At 42.5% G+C, this 23,253-nt stretch overlaps 1 pseudogene; it reads right to left on the minus strand.

Annotated features, from left to right (window-relative positions):
* The window catches only part of LOC129623130 (antigen WC1.1-like), a 44,125-nt pseudogene extending 24,361 nt beyond the window's left edge, over nucleotides 1–19,764 (minus strand).
* Between the last annotated feature and the right edge of the window lie 3,489 nt (nucleotides 19,765–23,253).

Below are 23,253 nucleotides of genomic sequence, written 5' to 3' on the forward strand. Positions count from 1 at the left end.
AGAAAAAAAAGTCTGTCACGGTTTCCATTTTTCCCCCATCTGTTTGCCATGAAATGATGGGACAGGATGCCATGATCTTAGTTTTCTGAATGCTGAGTTTCAAGTCAGCTTTTTCACTCTCCTCTTTCACTTTCATCAAGAGGCACTTTAGTTCCTCTTCACTTTCTGCCATTTAGGGTGATGTAATCTGCATATCTGAGGTTGTTGATATTATATTAATTCCATGAGATTAAAGATTTAGAATAACAAAGAGAGAAGTATTTCTTGTATTCTGTTTTATATACCCTGATAAAAGTTACATATTCAAATATGTGCTGGATAATCAATAAAGTCTTCGGACATATTAAGATAGAGACTTCTGAGATATCTTATTTCTTTTTTATTTTCTACTTGATTTTAAAATTTACATAGAAGAATAAGTGTGTGAAAATTCTAAGAAAATTATTAAATAGAAGGCTGAATAGGAAAAGGAGTACATCAAGGCTGTATAATGTCCCCCTGCTTATTTAACTTATATGCAGAGTACATCACGAGATATTCTGGGCTGGAAGAAGCACAAGCTGGACTCAAGATTGCTGGGAGAAATATCAATAACCTCAGATATGCAGATGACACCACCCTTATGGCAGAAAGTGAAGAGGAACTAAAAAGCCTCTTGATGAAAGTGGAAGAGGAGAGTGAAAAAGTTGGCTTAAAGCTCAACATTAAGAAAACTAAGATCATGGCATCTGGTCCCATCACTTCATGGGAAATAGATGGGGAAACAGTGGAAACAGTGGCTGACTTTATTTTGGAGGCTCCAAAATCACTGCAGATGGTGATTGCAGCCATGAAATTAAAAGACACTTACTCCTTGGAAGGAAAGTTATGACCAACCTAGATAGTATATTCAAAAGCGGAGCCATTACTTTGCCGGCAAAGGTCCGTCTAGTCAAGCCTATGGTTTTTCCAGTAGTCGTGTATGGATGTGAAAGAAGGACTATGAAGAAAGCTGAGCGCTGAAAAAATTGATGCTTTTGAGCTGTGGTGTTGGAGAAGACTCTTGAGAGTCCCTTGGACTGCAAGAAGATCCAACCAGTCCATTCTGAAGGAGATCAGCCCTGGGATTTCTTTGGAAGGAATGATGCTAAAGCTGAAACTCCAGTAGTTTGGCCACCTCATGCAAAGAGTTGATTCATTGGAAAAGACTCTGATGCTGGGAGGGATTGGGGGCAAGAGGAGAAGGGGACGACAGAGGATGAGATGGCTAGATGGCATCACCAACTCAATGGACGTGAGCTTGAGTGAATTCCAGGAGTTGGTGATGGACAGGGAGGCCTGGCATGCTGCGATTCATGGGGTCGCAAAGAGTTGGACACAACTGAGTGACTGAAATGAACTGAACTGAACTGAACTGAAATGTATTCAACATTTGTTGACACAACATGACTAAATATGCTAAAATTCTAGAGTGGAGATTATTTCAATGTTAGCCAAGGATCTACAGCTTCTTTTTCACTGGGAATTTGCTGATTCATTGCATAATTTAATGATTCAGAATCTGGGCTTGGGCAAGCAGAGGACTATTGTGACAGGAAGCCAGCATAATTTGGGGGTTACCTGGTGCTGGAGTGACAAAATTAGAGTCTTGAGAGCCTCTCTCACACAGCATGTTTTCTCCTCAAATATCTGCCCATTATATAAGCTGTGAAGGATAGGAGGCTAAAGAACTATATAAAAAGACTTGGAAAGCAGAGTCTTTCTCATTCTCTTGGGTACTGAGCTACCATAGAATCTAGGCTCTGAACTGAACTCTCTGAAAGCCCCTGTCATAGGGACAGAAAAATCAGAGGTGGACTCAGTGCTACCAAAACTGCAACCTACACTTATTACAGCTCAGTTTTAGGTTATATTTAGATGTTTGAGTGATATACACCCCTTCCCCCTATCTGCCTAGCAAATCAAAGGGTAAATCCTTTCAGGTATTAGAAAATATATCAGGAGTATCTTACTTTTTCATATATAATTTATAGCATTCAATAAAACATGACATGACATTTGACAAGTTAGGATAACATGACAAATGACCAAGGTGAAAAAAAGAGATAAGAGAATGCAGAGACACACATGATAGAAATGCATAAGGATTTTAACTATGATCAGTGTATTTAGGGGAAAGGAGAGAAGGGGAGAATATACAGATAAAAAGATGAAAAAATTAACAAATAATCATAAACAAATAAAAATAGCAATGGAACCATTGCCAACCTAAAATAAAATATCTAGGTTTAAAAAGCGAATGAATACATCAAACAAATTTTAGATAGAACTTAGAATATAGTGATTTAGAGGAGTCCTAAAGATGAGAGATGAGAAGGAAAATAAAGAGTAGGAGAGGGAGAACAGATACAGAGACCGAGAGGCAGAACTACTTGAAGATGTAATAATAGAGAATTTTTTAATTATAAACTAAAGAGTATGAAAAGCCCCACTCCTAGTAAAGCTGCTGAAAATCAAAAGGAAAAGGAAAATCTGAAATAATAACAGATTGATTTAATACTAAAGGAAGGGAAAAAAAGGGAGAGAAAAAGGAACATAAAGCATGTGGATCAATTAAAAGCAAATGGCAGATACCAACACATCAATATTAGTAATTGCATTTACAGTGAATGGGTTAAGATAAAACAAAACTGATGCAAATGTTACTTGCAAAATGATCACCTTATATTATGAAAACAAAGAAAGGTTGAAAGTAAAATGATGGAAAAAATGTACTAACTATAAGAAAACTCGAGTAGCTTTATCGATGTCCCAGAAAGGAGACTTTAAGAAAAGATACACTAATTGACAGTAGTGCTGAGAGGGCATCAGAGGGCAGACAGACTGAAACCACAATCACAGAAACTAGCCAACCTGATCACATGGACTACAGCCTTGTCTAACTCAATGAAACTAAGCCATGCCATGTAGGGCCAACCAAGATGGACGGTTATGGTGGAGAGTTCTGACAAAATGTGGTCCACTGGAGAAGGGAATGGCAAACCACTCTAGTATTCTTGCCTTGAAAAACCCCATGAACAGTATGAAAAGGCAAAAAGATAGGACACTGAAAGATGAACTCCCCAGGTCAGTAGGTGCCCAATATGTTACTGGAAATCAGTGGAGAAATAACTCCAGAAAGAATGAAGGTAGGGAGCCAAGGCAAAAACAATACCCAGTTGTGGATGTGACTGGTGATAGAAGCAAGGTCCAGCAGTGTAAAGAGCAATATTGCATAGGAACCTGGAATGTTAGGTCCATGAATGAAGGGAAATTGGAAGTGGTCAAACAAGAGATGGCAAGAGTGAACATCGACATTCTAGGAATCGGTGAACTAAAATGGACTGGAATAGCTGAATTTAACTCATATGACCATTATATCTACTACTGTGGGCAGGAATTACTTAAAGAAATGGAGTAACCATCATAGTCAACAAAAGAGTCTGAAATGCAGTTGCTGCTAAGTCGCTTCAGTCGTTTCCAACTCTGTGCGACCCCATAGACGGTAGCCCACCAGGCTTCCCCGTCCCTGGGATTCTCCAGACAAGAACACTGGAGTGGGTCGCCATTTCCTTCTCCAATGCATGAAAGTGAGAAGTGAAAGTGAAGTCGTTCAGTCGTGTCCGACTCTTAGCGACCCCATGGACTGTAGCCCTTCAGGCTCCTCCATCCATGGGATATCCATGGGATTTTCCAGGCAAGAGTACTGGAGTGGGGTACCATTGCCTTCTCCGTTGAAATGCAGTACCTGGATGCAATCTCAAAAACAACAGAATGATCTCTCTGTTTGTTTCCAAGGCAAACCATTCAACATTACGGTAATCCAAGTCTATGCCCCAACCAGTAATGCTGAAGAAGCTGAAGTTGAATGGTTCTATGAAGACCTACATGACTTTTTAGAACTAACACCCAAAAAAGATATCTTTTTCATTATAGAGGACTGGAATGCAAAAGTATGAAGCCAAGAAACACCTGGAGTAACAGGCAAATTTGACCTTGGAGTACAGAATGAAGCAGGGCAAAGGCTAATAGAGTTTTGATCATAGCAAACACCCTCTTCCAACAACACAAGAGAAGACTCTACACATGGACATCACCAGATGGCTGACACCAAAATCAGATAGATTATATTCTTAGCAGCCAAAGATGGAAAAGCTCTATAAAGGCAGAAAAACAAGACCAGGAGTTGACTGAGGCTCAGATCATGAACTCTTTATTGCCAAATTCAGACTTAAATTGAAGAAAGTGGGGAAAAACACTAGACCATTCAGGTATGACCTAAATCAAATCCCTCATGACTATACAGTGGAAGTGAGAAATAGATTTAAGGGACTACATCTGATAGACAGAGTGCCTGATGAACTACAGACAGAGGTTCCTGATACTGTACAGGAGACAGGAATCAAGACTATCCCCAAGAAAAAGAAATACAAAAAAGCAAAATGGCTGCCTGAGGAGGCCTTAAAAATAGCTGTAAAAAGAAGGGAAGCAAAAAGCAAAGGAGAAAAGGAAAGATATACCCATGTGAATGCAGAGTTCCAAAGAATAGCAAGGAGAGATAAGAAATCCTTCCTTGGCAATCAGTGCAAAGAAATAGAGGAAAACGACAGAATGGGCAAGACTAGAGATCTCTTCAAGAAAATCAGAGATACCAGGGGAATATTTCATGCAAAGATGGGGTCAATAAAAGACAGAAATGGTATGGACCTAACAGAAGCAGAAGATATTAAGAAGAGGTGCAAGAATACACAGAAGAACTGTACAAAAAAGATCTTCATGACCCAGATAATCACGATGGTGTGATCACTTACCTCGAGCCAAACATCCTGCAATGTGAAGTAGAGTGGGCCTTAGGAAGCATCACTACTAACAAAGCTAGTGGAGGTGATGGCATTCTAGTTGACCTATATCAAATCCTGATGATGCTGTGAAAGTGCTGCACTCAATATGCCAGCAAATTTGGAAAACTCAGCAGTGGCCACAGGACTGCAAAAGGTCAGTTTTCATTCCAATCCCAAAGAAAGGCAATGCCAAAGAATGCTCAAACTACCACACAATTGCACTCATCTCACACGCTAGTAAAGTAATGCTCAAAATTCTCCAAGCCAGGCTTCAGCAATACGTGAACCGTGAACTTCCAGATGTTCAGGCTGGTTTTAGAAAAGGCAGAGGAACCAGAGATCAAATTGCCAACATCTGTTGGATCACTGAAAAGCAAGAGAGTTCCAGGAAAACATCTACTTCTGCTTTATTGACTATGCCAAAGCCTTTGACTGTGTGGATCACAATAAACTTTGGAAAATTCTTCAAGAGATGGGAATACCAGACCACCTAACCTGCCTCTTGAGAAACCTGTATGCAGGTCAGGAAGCAACAGTTAGAACTGGACATGGAACAACAGACTGGTTCCAAATAGGAAAAGGAGTACCTCAAGGCTGTATATTGTCATTCTGCTTATTTAACGTATATACAGAGTACCTCATGAGAAATGCTGGGCTGGATGAAGCACAAGCTGGAAACAAGATTTCTGGGAGACATATCAATAACCTCAGATATGCAGACGACACCACGCTTATGGTAGAAAGTGAAAAAGAACTAAAGAGCCTCTTGATGAAAGTGAAAGAGGAAAGCGAAAAAATTGGCTTAGAGCTCAACATTCAGGAAACTAAGATCATGGCATCCGGTCCCATCACTTCATGGCATATAGATATGGAAACAGTGGCTGACTTTATTTTGTGGGCTCCAAAATCACGGCAGATGGTGACTGCAGCCATGAAATTAAAAGACGCTTACACCTTGGAAGGAAAGTTATAACCAACCTAGACAGCATATTAAAAAGCAGAGACATTACTTTGCCAACAAAGATCCATCTAGTCAGAAGCTATGGTTTTTCTAGTAGTCATGTGTGGATGTGAGAGTTGGACTGGAAAGAAAGCTGAACAACGGAGAATTGGTGCTTTTGAACTGTGGTGTTGGAGAAGACTCTTGAGAGTCCCTTGGACTGCAAGGAGATCCATCCAGTCCATCCTAAAGGAAATCAGTCCTGAGTGTTCACTGGAAGGACTGATGTTGAAGCTGAAACTCCAATATTTTGGCCACCTGATGTGAAGAGCTGACTCATTTCAAAAGACCCCGATGCTGAGAAAGATTGGGGGCAGAAGGAGAAGGGGATGTCAGAGGATGAGATTGCTGGATGGCATCACTGACTCAATGGACATGAGTTTGGGTAAACTCTGGGAGTTAGTAATGGACAGGGTGGCCTGGCATGCTGCAGTCCATGGGGTCACAAAGAGTCGGACACAACTGAGCAACTGAACTGAACTGAACTGAACACTAATTGAATTAAAGAGGGAATTTTCAAGATTATAATGAGATGCACCCTTAATAAAGATATAGACATCAAAATTCAAGAAAGGTAACAGGACATAGCTTTGAAATATACTTGACAGAATGAAAAGAATAAATAGGCAAAATCACAATCAAAATGGGGGATTTTTACTGTATCTTTTTCAATAGCATACAAACCAGACATACAAAAAACAAAGAATACAGTAGATGTACAAGAAAATAATCAGCACATTTAACTAAGTAACACATAGAGCAATGCACCCAACAGTGCAAGAGTTCACATTATTGTAAATGCACTAGGAACATTTATCAAAAATGACCACATAATAGGACAAAATGTTTCACTCTTTGAATTCAAACAGAGTATTTACTCTGGACACAGTGGAATAAAATTAAGAATTAAAAAGAAAATATTGTTAGCCATTCCTATTTTGGGAAATTCAGCAACACCCTTCCAAAAAACACCTGAGTCTGGAAATAAATTTAAAATTTACCAAATATTGTGAAATAATGATAATAAAAATACAATAATAATGATAATAAACACAAAATAATGATATTATCATAAATTCTTCTAATGAAACTCAAGTAGTGCCTAAGGGAAATTTATACCCTAGATTTAGAGAAGAGGAAAGACCAAAAGTGAAAAAAATGTAAGCTTCAATTAAGAAACTAGGAGATGAGAAATCCTAAAGAATATAGAATGTTGGGGTTAATTAAAAAAGGAACAATATTGTTACCATCTTTCTAAATTCCAAATATATGCGTTAGTATACTGTATTGGTGTTTTTCTTTCTGGCTTACTTCACTCTGTAAAATAGGCTCCAGTTTCATCCACCTCATTAGAACTGATTCAAATGTATTCTTTTTAATGGCTGAGTAATACTCCATTGTGTATATGTACCACAGCTTTCTTATCCATTCATCTGCTGATGGACATCTAGGATGGTAACAATAACCCTGTGTACGAGACAGCAAAAGAGACACTGATGTATAGAACAGTCTTATGGACTCTGTGAGAGAGGGAGAGGGTGGGAAGATTTGGGAGAATGGCATTGAAACATGTAAAATATCATGTATGAAACGAGTTGCCAGTCCAGGTTCGATGCATGATACTGGATGCTTGGGGCTGGTGCACTGGGACGACCCAGAGGGATGGAATGGGGAGGGAGGAGGGAGGAGGGTTCAGGATGGGGAACACATATATACCTGTGGCGGATTCATTTTGATATTTGGCAAAACTAATACAATTATGTAAAGTTTAAAAATAAAATAAAATTTAAAAAAAAATTAAAAAAAATAAAAAAGGAACAATAATGAACAGAAAAGAAGGTAAGCATAAGATAGAAAACATAGGAAAAAACCCTTTAAACATGGCTCATTGAAAACTGATGAACACTGATCAATACCAACGAAGAGCAGAGAGTAAAGGAAGTTAACAATACCAAGAATGAAAAGGGACATCACTATAAATCATACAGATTTTTTGGTCATAGTTTTTGTGTTGTTGTTTGTTTGTTTTTGGCTGTGCTGTGGCTTGTGGGATCTTAGTTCCCAGGTCAGGGATTGAACCTGGACCCATGACAGTGAAAGTCCAGAGATTTAACCCCCGGATTGCATAGCTTTATTAATAAAATTTATACATTTAATGTGGATAAGTACACGGAAAGTGTCAATTTCTCCACAGCCTTGCAAACACTTAGGTGTCTTAAAAAAAAAAAAGTCATTCTGACATGTGTGAGATGATATCTCTTTCTGGTTTGATTTACACTTCCCTGATGATTGACAATGTCAAGCATTTTTCATATACCCGCTGGCCATTTGTATGTCTTCTTTAGAGAAATGTCTATTCAAGCCCATGGCCAATTTTTTGCGTGTGTTCTGATTATCTACTCCTGAAGTTCTTCCTGATAAAGGACTGCTTAGTGATGCCCAACATCCAACCAAAAAATTATTAGAATTTCCAAAAGAGAGAAATGTAACCTATAACACATTTTTTAAAAACAATCATTTAAAGTAGGTTCAGAAATTACAGAAATGATTGAATTGACTGAAGAGCTCCTTAAACCCCTAATATCAATATGCTTAATGAACAATAAAAATAAACAGGGAGGAAAACTAGGACAAATAAACAAATGAGACTTCTGAAACTGAAAAATATAGTATTGGAATGAACAGTCATCTGGATTAATTACACAAGAGACTAGACATTGCAGAATAAAAGAACTGGGAAGTAAGACACAGCAGTAGAAGCTAGTTAAATGGAACCAAAGAGTAAAAAGGCAGAAAAATAAGAATGGAAACTCAATGACACGTGGAATAACATCAAAATGTATAAAATATGTGTATTTGGAGATTCAGAATAAGGGATGTGCAGAAAAATATTAAGATAAGATAAATGACATTTTTGCAAAGTTATTGAAAACTGTAAACCCACTAATCCAAAAAGCTAAACAAATCCCAAACAAGATAATGAAACCATTCTCAGAAAACTTGACAATGTTATTACTGAAATTTATTGGTAAACAAACAAACAAAAATATGTTAAGAGTAGCCAGGGAAGTTTCACATATTATATACAGGGAACAAAAGGAAAAGTATTATTTACTGACATTTTGTTGAAGGCAATAAAAGTCAGATGACAATGTAAGAACATATTTAAAGTATTGGGATTGGGCATTTGTTACACTAAAATTGAATCAGCTATGAAAATACTTTTCAAAACTGAATGAAAATTAAAATGATTTCAGGTAAATGAGAGATGATAGAATTGGAGGCCACCAGACACACACTACACAAAACTGCCTCAGAAAGTTCTTCAAGCTAAAGGGAGATGACAGCAGATGAAAACATGGATCCTCTCAAAGCTATAGAGACCGTGCTAAATGTTGATCCTCTATTAGAAGATTTAAGCAAAAATATTGGCAACAAACTATAAGATTCATAATAAATTTATAAATAGAATGTATGACAATGATAGCACCAATGACAGGGACAGGAAAGTGGAAGAAAAGTATAGTGACTGACATTGCGTGTTGTGACATTATATCATTGCAAGGTAAAATGTAATTGAGGATTAATAATTCAACATTGGGCTTTCCCGGTGGTTCAGTGGTGAAGACTCCACCTGACAATGCAGGAGACGTGGGTTCAATCCGTGGTCTAGGAAAAGCCCACATACCACAGAGCCACTAAGCCTGTGCACCAAAACTAGTGAGCCTGCACTCTAGAGCCCAGGGGCCACGACTACTGAAGCTTGTGCACCATAGAGCCTGTGCACCACAGCAAGAGAGGCCACCGCAATGAGAAACTCATGCCTGCAGCTAGAGAGCAGCCTCTGATCTCCACAACTAGAGAAAAGCCCATGCAGCAATGAAGACCCAGCCAGCAACAAATAAAAATTACTAAAATTTTTTTAATTAAACATTATAATCACCTAAAAATCTGATACAATTAATAAATCAATACAGTATTTAAATTAAAATGATAAAATATACTCGAAGATTAAAATAAGAACAAAGATATAACATATAGCAGCAGCTGCTGCTGCTACTGCTGCTAAGTCACTTCAGTCATGTCCGACTCTGTGAGACCCCATAGACAGCAGCCCACCAGGCTCCCCCGTCCCTGGAATTCTCAAGGCAAGAACACTGGAGTGGGTTGCCATTTCCTTCTCCAATGCATAAAAGTGAAAAGTGAAAGTGAATTTGCTCAGTCGTGTCCAACTCTTAGCAACCCCATGGACTGCAGCCTACCAGGTTCCTCCGTCCATGGGATTTTCCAGGCAAGAGTACTGGAGTGGGTTGCCATTGCCTTCTCGGACAAATAGCAGGCAAGTACACTTAAACCCAATTATATCAATAATTACATTAAATAAATAACTTAAGTACTCCAAATAAAAAACAAGATAATCAGACCAGATAAAATAAGACAAAACAATATACTGTCTACAAACTTCTATGTGTTTAAATATAAACATAGAAACATATTAAAGAGGTAAAAATTAAAACCATGCAAACACAATTCAGAGAAAACTCTATATAATATCTAAATTAATATCATACAAAGTCAGACTATAAGACAAAGAATTCATTCAGAGAAAAAGAAACATTTTATGATAATAAAATACAAAAGAAATTATATAGTATTGAAACTGGTGGGTTAAAAATAAAGTGATGCTTAGAGGAAAATTTAGAACCTTGATGCTTCCTTGATGACTACATTAGAATAAAAATAGAAACAGAAGGAAATGATCCAAGACTCCACAAAAGCAACCACAATCATAACTGAAAAAGAGAAATGAAAACTGAGCATAGAAATCAATTAAGAAGAAAGCAAATACACGATCAAGAAAATCAATACAGTCCATTAGTGATTCTTTTAAAAAGAACATTAACACTGATAATCTTCTAGCAAACCAATTAAGAAAAAGAGGGAACACATTAACAGCACCAGTAACAAAAGGAGGAATATCATTGTAGATCTTCCCAACATGTAAAGATATGAGATATGAACCAGTGTTACTAACTTGAAATTTTTTTGTAAAATGGGCCAAGTCCTTAAAAACACATTACTTGTGAAACACAACTCACCAAAATCTGATACAGAAAAAAGAGAAAAATATGAGTAAACATAATTGTTAAATAAACAGAATCCATATTATAAAAATTTTCCACTAAAAAAACTGCCAGCTACAAATGCTAGCACTTCCACAGAGCTCAGAAATGACTCCCACAACAGGATAAAGGAAGAGAGGGAGGGAAGGAATGAGGGCAGGAAGGAAGTGTAACACAGAGGCTGTGGTGAATGTACGAACTGACCTGCATCCTTCCAACCCTCCCCTCCTGCAATCCTTGCATCTTTATCCCGTCATCATTTTGCACTTCAGTACTGTAGTCCCTGGTGGCTCAGAAGATAATCAAGACTCTGCCTGCAATGCGGGAGACCCAGATTTGATCCCTGGGTGAGAAGATCCCCTTGAGAAGGAAATGGCAATCCACTCCAATAGGGTCACAAAGAGTAGGACAGGACTGAAGGAACTTGGAACGCTTGCACCACAGTCCACAGTTTGTGTGTTCCCTCCCAGATCTTCCACCTGAACTCCTTGAAATCTCATTTTTTCAAACAAACTTCTCTACATTCTCCTCTGGTCATTGTTTCCACTCTGCTGCTGCTGCTGCTGCTACTGCTAAGTCACTTCAGTCGTGTCCGACTCTGTGCGACCCCATAGACAGCAGCCAACCAGGCTCCCCCATATCTGGGATTCTCCAGGCAAGAACACTGGAGTCGGTTGCCATTTCCTTCTCCAATGCATGAAAGTGAAAAGTGAAAGTCAAGTCGCTCAGTCGTGTCTGACTCTTCGCGACCCTATGGACCGCAGCCTACCGGACTCCTCCATCCATGGGATTTTCCAGGCAAGAGTACTGGAGTGGGGTGCCATTGCCTTCTCCTGTTTCCACTCTAGATTTCTCCTAAACACGGTACTTCACTTCCAGCAATCCACTACTGAAGCTGAAATTTCTCTTCCATACCTGACTGCTAAGGATGAGCAGAAGAAACTCCGAGTTTTGATTAAGATAATGAAAACACATGCGATTCTAATCTTATTTCTGCTACATCACTACCACTGACTTATCTTCACATCATTAAAATATGTCTGAAAATACAGAAAAAACAGACCAGGAAGAGGAAACTAGTGACAAAAAGAGAAATAGAAGGAACCTGGAACCGTTCATAAAAATGTGAGAGTCTAAGTTAGAGCAATGGTAGTCAGGGTGTACAAACCACAATCAGGATTTAAATATTAGTTCAGTTCAGTTGCTCAGTCATGTCCGACTCTTTGTGATCCCATGAATCACAGCACGCCAGGCCGCCCTGTCCATCACCAACTCCCAGAGTTCACTCAAACTCATATCCATGGAGTTGGTGATGCCATCCAGCCAACTCAGCCTCTGTCATCCCCTTCTCCTCCTGTCCCCAATCCCTCCCAGCATCAGAGTCTTTTCCAATGAGGCAACTCTTCGCATGAGGTGGCCAGAGTACTGGAGTTTCAGCTTTAGCATCAGTCCTTCCAATGGACACCCAGGACTGAACTCCTTTAGAATGGACTGGTTGGATCTCCTTGCAGTCCAAGGGACTCTCAAGAGTCTTCTCCAACACCACAGTTCAAAAGCATCAATTCTTCAGCGCTCAGCTTTCTTCACAGTCCAACTCTCACATCCATACATGAGCACTGGAAAACCATAGTCTTGACTAGACAGACCTTTGTTAAATATCAGAGCACTTCCAATTCTCTACTTCTAAGTATATCTTAACTGGAATTAATAACAAGACATCAGTTTTCTTAAGATAACATTGGGAGTTCTAATTTCACACAAAGTTTCAACATCACACACTCCATTTTAATTCAGGTGCTGATTTATCAAAATATGGTAGACACACCTGTAGTATTTCCACAAATTTATCTTCAGTTGGAACCATGATTATGACATTGTGACAATGAGGAAGGTTACTTGAGATGCCAGAAAACAGGTTTGTTTAAAACAAAAGTTTCTAACTAAAATTCAAATTCACCTTGAAAATAATTATTTTTAATAAGAATGATAAAGAGAATGGAAGAAAACATTTTGAAGAGATGAATAGATTTATGACATAAGTGCTGTAATGGTTTCACAAATGCATACTTATCAAGCAGTTTTGTATGTCAGGCATACCTCAATAATGTACTTTTTAAAAAAGAAAAGAATTGTTTCTTTAAGGGCATCAGCTAGAATCATCAAAGATCTGCTGAAGGTGAGATTAGAAAAGATCACTTTTCCAGTGATCTTCCTGTACATAAAGACCCAAGAGCTGATTGGCTGTGGCTGTTAAGGACCTACTGCAGATGTCTTCAGGGCTCCCCTGTCCCACCATCCCATTAGATGGGGTGGTACTATCCTAAGACCAGCCTTCTATCTTAGGGAATTCACTGTGATAACTGACAATATCTTCCTCCAGTCCAATTGTTCTGATGTGATTAATAACCTGGACATCCAATCTGCAATTGTGATAACAACTAGAAGCATCTCTGCCAAACACTGTGAGCACCCATTCACACCCTAGTTTCACTGCTGTCTTTCCTGCATCCACCTTGGCATAGGTCAAACACATTTAGGTAGCACTGAGTACTTCTTAGGAGTCACATCAGGTCCTCTTAGCTTCAATTCAGTTCAGTTCAGTTCCTCAGTCATGTCTGACTCTTTGCAACACCACGGACTGCAGCATGCCAGGCCTCCCTGTCCATCACCAACTCCCAGGGTTTACTCTATCTCATGTCCATTCAGTCGGTGATGCCATGCATCCACCTCATTCTGCCATCCCTTTCTCCTCCCACCTTCAATCTTTCCCAGCATCAGGGTCTTTTCCAATGAGTCGGTTCTTCGCATGAGGTGGCCAACATACTGGAGTTTCAGCTTCAACATCAGTCTTTCCAATGAACACCCAGAACTGATTTCCTTTAGGAGGGACTGGTTGGATCTCCTTGCAGTCCAAGGTACTCTCAAGAGTCTTCTCCAACACCACAGTTCAAAAGTATCAGTTCTTCGGTGCTCAGCTTTCTTTAGAGTCCAACTCTCACATCCATACAGGACTACTGGAGAAACCATAGCTTTGACTAGACCGGTCTTTGCTGGCAAAGAGATGTCTCTGCTTTTTAATATGCTGTCTAGGTTGGTCATAGCTTTTCTTCCAAGGAGCAAGTGTCTTTTAATTTCATGTCTGCAGTCACCATCTGCAGTAATTTTGGAGCCAAAAAAAAAAAAAAAAGTCTGAAACTATTTCCACTGTTTCCCCATTTGCCAGGAAGTGATGGGACCAGATGCTATGATCTTAGTTTCTGAATGTTGAGTTTTAAGCCAACTTTTTCACTCTCCTCTTTCACTATCATCAAGAGGCTCTTTAGTTCTTTGCTTTCGGCCATAAGTGTGATGGAATCTGCATCTATGGTTATTGATATTTCTCCCGACAATCTTGATTCCAACTTGTGATTCATCCAGTCCAACATTTCTCATGATGTACTCTGCATATAAGTTAAATAAGCAGGGTGACAATATACAGCCTTGACATACTCCTTCCCCGATTTGGAACCAGTCTTTTGTTCCATGTCCAGTTCTAACTCTTTGCTTCTTGACCTACATACATATTTCTCAGGATGCAGGTCAGATGGTCTGGTATTCCCATCTCTTGAAGAATTTTCCAGTTTGTTGTGATCCACACGGTTAAAGGCTTTGGCATAGTCAATAAAGTAGAAGTAGATGTTTTTCCGGAACTCTCTTGCATTTTCAGTGATCGAACGGATGTTGGCAATTTGACCTCTGGTTCCTCTGTCTTTTCTAATTCCAGCTGAACATCTGCAAGTTCACAGTTCATGGACCACAGCCTTGTCTAACTCAATGAAACTATGAGCCATGCCATGTAGGGCCACCCAAGACAGACGGGTCTTAGTGGGGAGTTCTGACAAGACGTGGTCCACTGGAGATGGAAAGGCAGACCACTTCAGTATTCTTGCCTTGAGAACCCCATGAACTCTTAGATTCACTGCCTCTTAAATGTGATGTGCTTCAGCTACTGTGTTGTAAACTTCAAGACTTCATTTTCCTGCTCCCTCAACATCCCTGCAAATGTGGTGTGAGCTCTCCACTCTATTCATCAGGTACACCAGTGTGATGAGATTTTCCCTGCCACAAGTCCCGCTTCTGGACTCCTCTGACTGTGACCTAGGGACATTTAAATGCATCACTGAATTTCTCTCACAGCTTTTCCTTGTGTAACTGCACCATGACTTCGGGTATGGTCACCTGTCCATGGGTCTTCACATGCCCTTTTGGGGTCACCATTGCTTGGTTGAGCCTGTTCTATTGGCACATCACCCACATACCAACCTGATGGAGTGTGGTGACCCTGACTTTTAGGACCAATGAGGATAATACACCTTGTTGCCTACAACTCTCCTATGACACCCCCCCACCATTAATGTAGCCACACCCTACTGACCATTATGTCAAAGAATACAGAACAATTACCATGCTGAGACTGTGTCACAGAGGTCGAATCCAGAAGCTGAATCTGTATGAAACTTTTGACCTCACCTCTGCCTCCTGTGACACATCACAAAGACCCTTCACCCAAGTATGTTCTAAAGGCTGTATCCGTAATCTCGAGTCATTCTGGTAATAAGACAGAGGCTTTTCCTGCTAGAAATCCCCATACAGACCAGACAGGACTTACCTGAGCAGACTACTCCAGCATCCTCATCATGGGAATGGCTATCATTACGATAGTCTTTAATATTAGAATGCCTACAGTCACTGACAGTTGACTCCACCCCTTTACACGAAGTATACAAAAGCCAAATGGGGCCAAGTCCTGGCCCAAAATAAGCCCCTCCAGGAAAACCAATGGCAGCTCCACACCCCAGCTGCCTGCACACTACAGATGCATCCTTCAAGCTCCATTTCATATCATTCACTGTGCCCCATTCTCCTTGGTGCTTCACTTCCACTCTCCCCTCACAGCGGTGGGCTCCATCCTTCAGCCTCAGCTCCAGAGCTGCAAGAGAGACCCACAACAGGAAAGATTTTAGCAGACTTAGAGTGGCATAATATTTAAAACATTAGCTCTCTGAGGAGCAAAACAGTGCATGGGATATAGTATTTACTGACCTCTGTGGTATAAGCATTCCCAGTGTGGCTAACTCTAAGCCCCCAGTGTGCCATTACTGAACCCGGAGTAGGAAAGGAGGCACCAAGTATTTCTCAGGAGCCTGTAGAACCAGCTCCAGGGACACCACCGAGGACAGGCCTCCAGAGACTCTGGATGCTGCCCTCCCTGTAGATGTGCCCAAGGCTACTAGGGCCCAGCTTCTCCATCTCAGTTGCAGCTCATGGCCTGGGATCCAGGAAGGAATCCTCCCTCTCCTTCCCTGTCCATAGGAAGCATCTCATCCAGCTCAGGAACAGAGGGTTGGGATAACAGGCTCTAAAATGTCCTGGTTATTCCTCCCATCTGGTGTTCACGTCTCTGTGTAATTCCACACTCCAATGTACCTGTAACACGCATCTAACAAATGGAATTTGACGGAAGTGATGAGATGTCACTTTAGCGATTAAGTCATAAGATGACTCTGGTTTCTGCATATAAAAAGGAGTTCATTAGTAGGAATATCATAGATGGAGACATTCCCATTGTTCAGTTCAGTTCAGTCACTCAATCATGTCTGATTCTTTGAGACCCCATGGACTACAGTACGCCAGTCCTCCCTGTCCATAACCAACTCACGGACTTTACTCAGACTCATATCCATTCAGTGAGTGATGCCATTCAAGCATCTCATCCTCTGTTGTCCCCTTCTCCTCCCACCTTCAATCTTTCCCAGCATCAGAAGACTCTATTTTAAAAAAAAAAAAAAGAACTAACCAGATATTTTGCAATTCTCTGATAGCTCAGTTGGTAAAGAATCCATCTGCAATGAAGGAAACCACGGTTCAATTCCTGCATCAAGAATATCTGCTGGAGAAGGAATAGGCTACCCCTCCAGTATCTTGGTCTTCTCTTGTGGATCAGCTGGTAAAGAATCAGTCTGCAATGCTGGAGACCTGGGTTTGATCCTTGGGTTGGGAAGACCCCCTGGAGAAGGGAAAGACTACCCACTCCACTAAGGCCTGGAGAATTCCATGGACTGTGTACCCATGGGGAAACAAAGAGTCAAACATGACTGAGTGACTTTCACTTCTTCAATTCTTCAACCAGACATTTTGAAGCTGAATAATAAATGAATGGGCTTCCCAGGTGGCACTAGTGGTAAAGAACCTGTCTGCAAGTGCAGGAAATGTAAGAGACTCGGGTTTGATCCCTGGGTCCAGAAGATCCCCTGGAGGAGTGCATGGCAACCCACTTCAGTATTCTTGCCTGGAGAATCCTATGGACAGAGCAGCCTGGTGGGCTACAGTCCATAGGGTCACAAAGAGTCAGACATGACTGAGGCGACTTAATATGCACAATACAATGAGTAAACTGAAGAATTCAACACAGAGATTCAACAACAGACTTGACCAAGGGAAAGAAAAAGAAAAAAGAATCAATGTGTTAGAAGAAAGATTAGTTGAAAGCATCCCAATAGAGGAGCCAAAAGAGAATGAAAGGAATATAGAAAGCCAGTGGACACCATAAAGAGAAACAGTGTATGGACTGGAGTCATAACAGAAGAAGTGAAGGAGAAAAGAATTAAGGGCTGAGGACTTCCCTGGTGGTGTAGTGGTTAAGAATCCACCTGCCAATGTAGGGGACATGGGTTCAATCCCTGGTCCAGGAAGATTCCACATGCCGCAGAGCAACTAAGCCAGTGTGCCACAGCTGCTGAAACGTGTGCACCTAGAGCCTGTGGTCTCCAGCAAGAGAAGCCACTGCAGTGAGAAGCCTGTGCACTGCAGCGAGGAGTAGCCCCTGCTTACCACAGCTAGAGAAAGCCCGCATGCAGCAAGGAGACCTAGCACAGCCGAAAATAAATAATTATAAAAAAGAAAGAAAGACAGGCTGCGAATTTCCAAACCTGGGGAAAAATCTGGGCATCTAAGTTCAAGAAGCTAATAAGTCACCTCAAAATTTCAATCCAAAACAACCTTCTCCAAGACTCACAGAGTAAACTGTCCAAATGCAAAGAGAAAGAGAGAATTCTGAAAGTCTAAAGAGAAGAAAAAAAATCTGTCACCCAAGAGAACTCCCATATGGAGATCAGCAGATTTGCCCAAAGAAACCTTGCAGACCACAACAGAAGGATTGGTAACATACTCCACCCTCACTCAGGGGAAAGCAGCTCCCGGGGAGGGATGAACAGGAAACGGCACGAGAGAAAGTGCTCCCTACAGAGTCATAGCAGATCCTGGGAGGGGAAAGGACCATCCCAGGACCCTGGCATATCAGGAAATGAGTCATGGGGACCGGGGCAGGACTTGGGAACTTATACACATGGGGCTGCACATCAACTGATCTTTACAAACAGAGGGACAAGTCATTCATTGGAAGGACTGATGTGGAAGCTAAAACTCCAATACTTTGGCCACCTGATGTGAAGAGCTGACACATCTGTAAAGAACCTGAAGCTGGGAAAGAGAGAAGGTGGGAGGAGAAGGGGACGACAGAGGATGAGATGGTTGGATGGCATCACCGACTCAATGGACATGAGTTTGGGTAGACTCCGGGAGTTGGTGATGGACAGGAAGGCCTGGCGTGCTGCGGTCCATGGGATCGCAAAGAGTCAGACATCAGTGAGCGACTGAACTGAACTGAACTGAACAGACAAGAGGTCCCCTCTCCTGGATGCGGGCTTCTCTGCTCCCTAATGGACACGTGGTGGGAACAGGTGAGGCCAGCAGGCAGAGCCTCTCACAGAGCCCAGTGCTTGGCAGACATGGCAACAAGCAGAGGGGAGCCCGGCAGATGGGAGACAGGAGCCAGAGAGAGGCAGGCAAGTGCACAATTATCTCTGATCCAGTTACATGCAGTGGCCATGACACCCAGCTCTATGGACACCCTGTGTGCTTCACAGACCAGCAGACTCACTCCCTGCTCAGCAGCTCTGTTCCTTTCACACAGACAGGCTCCACCTCCCCTCACACAGACACACACACAGCCTCACACAGCCTCACACACCCTCACACACTCCTCACACACTCCTCACTCACCCACACTTACCCACACATACTCGTCACACACCTTAATACATCATTTGCACACTCTCACACACTCCACAAACACATACACTCTTCACACCCACATACACCCTCACACATACACACCCTCACACATTCACACACACACTCTTCATACCCTGAAACACACACACCCTCACACACTTCTCACCTGCACACATACACACACACAATCACAGAGCCTACAGGAGCAAAGACACAGGATACATGGGGACCCAGGGGCAGTGCTCACACACCAGGCACATGGAGCATGTGGGAACAGCCCAGAGTCCCAGCTGAGCTCAGTTACTGGACCTTCTACACACTGGGAGCCACTGGGACTCCTAGAAGCTCCCTGAAAACAAGGGAGACTGTGGAGGTGACTTAGGCTGACCCAGCTTGGTCCAGACCAAACCTCACTGCTCTGTAAAATCTGCTGCTACAACCAGTGGACCCCCCATAGGAGATGGACCAGTATTCACATCAGCATGGTTCTTTTTTGTTCAAAAACACTGAGGCTCAGCTCCAGGACTCCAGACACCTTTCCCTTCACCAAGGGATCCACTCCCTGCTGTGGACCCAGGACAGAGGGGCAGCTCTTACCTTGACCCCCCACCACGGTGCTGAGGAGGAGGACACAGAGTCCCCGCAGGGAGAGGTGTCTGCCCAGAGCCATCCTGACCCCACATCCTCAAGGTCACAGTCCCAGCTGCAGGATCAGCCTGTGAGGAGGCGTCAGGGTGCCGACTGGGGTCTATATAGACCACCCCTTACACCCTCCCTCCTGAGAGCCAATAGCGAGACCTTTCACCATTTCAGGCACTATTGGAGGCTGCATCTGCCACTTTATGAAGCTCAGACACCAATGAGCTTCTGAATCTTCAACATCTCTTTATATGAGCAACATGGTCCTTTGACCTCCTGCTTCCGTAGTCCTGACAGCTGGGTCCCACCACTGGGACTGGGGTAGAAATGGTCCATCAAAAATCATGAGTGCCTTTCTCTCCCCTGATCACCCTGGCCAATATCTGCAGACTGTGAGATCTCACAGGGTCTGGGTGTGGAATCTGTTGACCCGTGGAGAATAACTTTTGTAGAATCGAGTATTGATCTTCTCTGGCACTTAGCTCAGCGTGGAAGCAGAGAACTACAGGAAGTCTTGAAATACAATAATATTTATCAGGTCAGCAGAAAATGAGGACCAGGAGTACAGGAATTCACAGGTGACTGTGGAGGCATGAAGTGAGACCCATCAAGTTGGGGGGATGAGATTGTAGGGTTTTCCCCCTTCTCAGAATGATCTGGAGACTTGGTCCTGGAGCAAGTGCCTGCATGCTCAGTCGTGTCTGACTCTTTGCAACCCATGGACTGTAGCTCACCAGCCTCCTCTGTCCAGTGGATTTCCCAGGCAAGAATACTGGAGGGGGGAGCCATTTCCTTCTAAAGGGATCTTTCTGACTCAAGGATCAAATCTGCTTCTCCTGCATTGGAAGGCGGGTTCCCTATAGGGACATTCAGACATGTTAAATCCCTTTCCCTTTATTGCATTTCATTTTATGTGAAGTATCTCTTTCAGCTAGTCACTAAATGATGCTGACAGAAAGAAAGAGATTGCTATTAAAGGAAACAAAGAGAAAGTAGAAGTCGTCATTCAACTCTAGCCCACCAAAATAGGAGCAGGGATCTCTAGAAGAAAACATGGGGCTTCACTGATGTCTCAGCAATAAAGAATCCGCCCACAAAGCAAGAGACATGGATTCGATCCCTGGGTCAGGAAGATCCCCTGGAGAAGGAAATGGCAACCCACTCCAGTATTCTTGCCTGGAGAATTCCACGGACAGAATGGCCTGGCCAGCTACAGTCCATCGTGTCAAAATGAGTTGGGCACGACTAAGTGACTAAACAACGAAAACAAGAAGAAAATTATACTTTAGAAAGACTAAAGTTTTCTAAACTTCACATGTACCCCCTTTATATGCTGAGAGTATGGTTTGATAAGATTCAGAATACATTTGTATTATAAAACCATAACTAAAGAAGACACAAAATATAATTTAAGGGAACAGTTCCAGAAAGATGGAGAAATAGAAAGTCTGTAACATGATAGCTGCAGGCAGGGGGCAAAGAAGGGGTGAGTGAAGCAGAAAAGAGAAAGGGGTTCATGCTGCCTGAAACCACCAATGAACCCACCTCCTCTGTTCTGCATTTAAGAGGAAAGGTGGTGGCAAGAATGGAATCCCAGGTGGGTTGAGGGGACAGATCCAAGCAGAAGGGATGATGTCCAATGTAGCCATTGCTGCCTTGTTCTGTTTCCACTCATCAGAGAAGCTCCCAGATGCTCCCCCAGAAGGTACCCCAGGGATGAATAGAGAGACTGAGAAGGGCCATAAGTGATGCAAGATAGAGCTCCCCCATCGAAATCTAAGGTCACTAATGTGCTGCCCCCTTTCCTCATGCCCCCTCAGGCTCAAGATTCCCATGATGCAGCCCTGTGGTCCACACAAGCCCACCCTGAGGCCCCCTCACCTTGACTCCTTCTTTTCAGCACAGACGTGGAAGGAAGCATCTGTGACACACAGGCCCCAGAGTCCCCACAGAAGCTCAGAGACAGCTTCAAGACCACCCACGGCCCACCTTAAGGTCTCAGTAGGGCCAACACTGAGGGCAGCTGCAGGTTAGTCCACAGCCCTGCCACATCCCACACCAGAGGGACCTGTCATCCCAGTCAGCAGACACAACTTCTCTGTCCCGCCATGCCTGTCCTTCATACTTGAGACGGGAGGAAAGACAGTTGAACACATGCTTCTCTTCCTCTAAATATGCAAATATTTACCCATTATTTATTTAAGTACCACTTCCTTGTCATCTGGTCTTCCTTGTCATCCCATGACTGTACCTGACTCTGTCTCCTTCTATATCTGGATCTTTAACACATTAATGATAAAAACTTATTATAAATATCAAAACCAAAATTTACACTCAGTTGCTGAAGGAAGACCAGGATCTGCTCAGTCACTTAGAATTGATGCTCTACTCCCTCTGGGCCCAGAGTCATCATTCCTTACCCAGTTGTGGAGTCCACACCATCACCAGAAACCACCAGCCAGACACTGAGAACACAGGACGTGCTTCCTGAGGTCCAGTCATCCCTCCCACAGGGTGACACAGGGATGCGTTTAGTGAACCAGGTACACATGGTCTCAACTTGGGATGGAGATCTCACAGGTAAGATGCTGTTAGCAGCTCCAGACCCTTTATAGAAAGGGATGGGCTATAAGGAGCGGCAAACTCAGGGCTGGCAGCCTGTCCCCACAGCACCCTCTACCCCAGAGCTGGGGGTGCAGGGTCAACATGGACCAACTCACCCTTGGAAGAAGCTACATCTTTCTGACACATAAAGAAATCTCAGTATCCAATCTCATCAAAGATTTGAAGGAGGATAGTTTTAGGGAGGACACTAACCCAGCTGTGTCCACAATGAACATGAGAGAGTGCAGTACAAGGGTCAGGAAAACAGGCTCGGGAGCCAGACTGCCTGGTCTTGACTCACAGTTTAGCCACACGCCAAGTGTGGGCCTTGAACAGGGTTGTTACACTCTCTGATTAGTAAAAGGAGGGTGATGATCCCACCAAGATGACTGATTTTGGTGAGGATTAGGTGAGTTGGCATTAGCATGTGATATTACAACACTAGTCAACAGTAGTACATGTGCTGATGCTGATGTGCTCAGTCGTGGCCAACACCTTGTGAACCCATGCCAGGTTCCTCTGTCCATGGAACTTTCCAGGCAACAGCAGTAGTGCATAGTCGTAGTATTATGTACTATTGTTAACTTGCTTTCCTGATGGCTCAGATGATAAAGAATCTGCCTGCAATGCAGGAGATCTGAGTTTGATCCCTGGGTCAGGAAGATTCTCTGGAGAAGGAAATGACAACCCACTTTGGTATTCTTTCCTGGGAAATCCCATGGACAGAGGAGCCTGGAGGGGCTACAGTCCATGGAGTCACAATGAGTTGGTCACAGCTGAGCGACTAACACACACACATACTTACACACGTAGTAGTAGTAGAGAAACAGTGTTAGGGCATCTCCCACCATCTCATCCCAGGAATCCCAGGACTCTAGAGCAGGAATTCAATTCTGTGACCTGGAGCCTTGACTGA

The sequence above is a fragment of the Bubalus kerabau genome, chromosome 1 (genome assembly GCF_029407905.1).
Source record: "Bubalus kerabau isolate K-KA32 ecotype Philippines breed swamp buffalo chromosome 1, PCC_UOA_SB_1v2, whole genome shotgun sequence".
Classification (NCBI taxonomy): domain Eukaryota; kingdom Metazoa; phylum Chordata; class Mammalia; order Artiodactyla; family Bovidae; genus Bubalus; species Bubalus kerabau.